The sequence below is a fragment of the Montipora capricornis genome, chromosome 13 (assembly GCF_036669925.1).
Source record: "Montipora capricornis isolate CH-2021 chromosome 13, ASM3666992v2, whole genome shotgun sequence".
In the NCBI taxonomy this organism is placed as follows: domain Eukaryota; kingdom Metazoa; phylum Cnidaria; class Anthozoa; order Scleractinia; family Acroporidae; genus Montipora; species Montipora capricornis.
Window position 1 is genome coordinate 36,699,715 of NC_090895.1, and position 2,727 is coordinate 36,702,441.

The following is a 2,727-nucleotide window of genomic DNA, read 5'->3' on the forward strand; positions in this document are numbered from 1 at the left end:
CGTAAAATTATCAAAAGTGGCCACTTTTCGCAAAAGAGCAAATGGGGGACCAAGGGAAAATTTTCAAAAATGGCCGATTTTTTGGTCGAACTTCTGAAAGCTAAAAAAATAAAAAATAGCGGTCGCCTTATAGCCTAATTAGTATGGATTGAAAGCTAAACTATCCAAGATTTGTGCTATGCAACAAACCGCATGAAAAAAGACGTATTAGAGGAGAAATGACATTTGTCGCACAACTATCAAAAATGGCCACTTTTCGCAAAAGAGCAAACGTGGGACGAAGGTAAAATTTTCAAAAATTACCGATTTTTTGGTCGAACTTCCAAAGGCTCAAAAAAATAGGAAAGAAATAGGAAAATAGGAAATACAGGTCGCCTGATGGCCTAATTAGTATGGATTGTAAGCTAAACTATCCAAGATTTGTGCTATGCAAGAAACCGCATGAAAAAAGACCTATTAGAGGACAAATGACATTTTTGGCAAAACTATCAAAAATGTCCATCTTTGGCAAAAGAGCAAAGGGGGGACCAAGGGAAATTTTTAAAAAATGGCCGATTTTTTGGTCAAACTTCCGAAGGCTAAAAAAATAGGAAATACAAGTCGCCTAATGGCCTAATTAGTATGGATTGAAAGCTAAACTATCCTAGATTTGTGGTATGCAAAAAACTGCATGAAAAAATACCTATTAGAGGATAAATGATATTTTTCGCAAAACTATGAAAAATGGCCATTTTTGGCAAAAGAGCAATGGGGGGACCAAGGGAAAATTTTTAAAAATTTTTAAAAATTTTTTCCGAAAAATATGAAAAATGGCCATTTTTCGCAAAAGAGCAAAGGGGGCACCATTTTTTGGTCGAAGTTCCAAAGGCTAAAAAAATAGGAAATACAAGTCGCCTGATGGCCTAATTAGTATGGATTGAAAGGTAAACTATCCTAGATTTGTGCTATGCAAAAAAACCACATGAAAAAAGACCTATTAGAGGAGAAATGACATTTTTCGCAAAACTATCAAAAATGGGAATTTTTGCCAAAAGAGCAAAAGGGGGGGGCAAGAGAAAATTTTTTAAAAAATGGCCGAGTTTTTGATCGAAGTTTCGAAGGCTAAAAAAATAGGAAATACAAGTCGCCTCATGGCCTAATTAGTATGGATTGAAAGCTAAACTATCCTAGATTTGTGCTATGCATAAAACCGCGTGAAAAAAGACCTCTTACAAGAGAAATGACATTTTTCGCAGAACTATCAAAAATGGCCTTTTTTTGAAAAAGAGCAAATTGGGGACCAAGAGAAAATTTTCAAAAATGGCCGATTTTTTGGTCGAACTTCTGAAAGCTAAAAAAATAGAAAATAGCGGTCGCCTTATAGCCTAATTAGTATGGATTGAAAGCTAAACTATCCTAGATTTGTGCTATGCAAAAGAACCGCGTGAAAGAAGAGCTATTAGAGGAGAAATGACATTTTTGGCAAAACTATCAAAAATGTCCATCTTTGGCAAAAGAGCAAGGGGGGGACCAAGGGAAAATTTTAAAAAATGGCCGATTTTTCGTCGATTTTCTGAAGGCTAAAAAAATAGGAAATACAGGTCGCCTGATGGCCTAATTAGTATGGATTGAAAGCTAAACTATCCTAGATTTGTACTATGTAAAAAACCGGGTGAAGAAAGAGCTATTGGAGGAGAAATGACATTTTTGGCAAAACTATCAAAAATGTCCATCTTTGGCAAAAGAGCAAAGGGGGGACCAAGGGAAAATTTTAAAAAATGGCCAATTTTTCGTCGATTTTGTGAAGGCTGAAAAAATAGGAAATACAGGTCGGCTGATGGCCTAATTAGTATGGATTGTAAGCTAAACTATCCTAGATTTGTACTATGCAAAAAACCGCGTGAAAAAAGAGCTATTGGAGGAGAAATGACATTTTTGGCAAAAGTATCAAAAATGTCCATCTTTGGCAAAAGAGCAAAGGGGGGACCAAGGGAAATTTTTGAAAAATGGCCGACTTTTTGGTCAAACTTGCGAAGGCTAAAAAAATAGGAAATACAAGTCGCCTGATGGCCTAATTAGTATGGATTGAAAGCTAAACTATCCTAGATTTGTGGTATGCAAAAAACTGCATGAAAAAAGACCTATTAGAGGATAAATGATATTTTTCGCAAAACTATGAAAAATGGCCATTTTTGGCAAAAGAGCAAAGGGGGGACCAAGGAAAAATTTTTAAAAATGGCCGATGTTTTGGTCGAACTTCGGAAGGCTAAAAAAATAGGAAATACAAGTCGCCTTTTGGCCTAATTAAAATGGATTGAAAGCTAAACTATCCTAGATTTGTACTATGCAAAAAACAGCATGAAAAAAGAGCTATTGGAGGAGAAATGACATTTTTCGCTAAAACTATGGACCAAGGGAAAATTTTCAAAAATTACCGATTTTTTGGTGGAACTTCTGAAGGCTAAAAAAATATGAAATACAAGTGGCCTGATGGCATAATTAGTATAGATTGAAAGCTAAACTATCCTAGATTTGTGCTATGCAAAAAACCGCATGAAAAAAAACCTATTAGTGGAGAAATGACATTTTTCGCAAAAGAGCAAACGGGTGATCAAGGGAAAGTGTTAAGAAATGGCCGATTTTTTGGTCGAACTTCCATAGGCTAACAAAATAGGAAATACAAGTCGACTGATGGCCTAATTAGCATGGATTGAGAGCTAAACTATATTAGATTTGTGCTATGCAAAA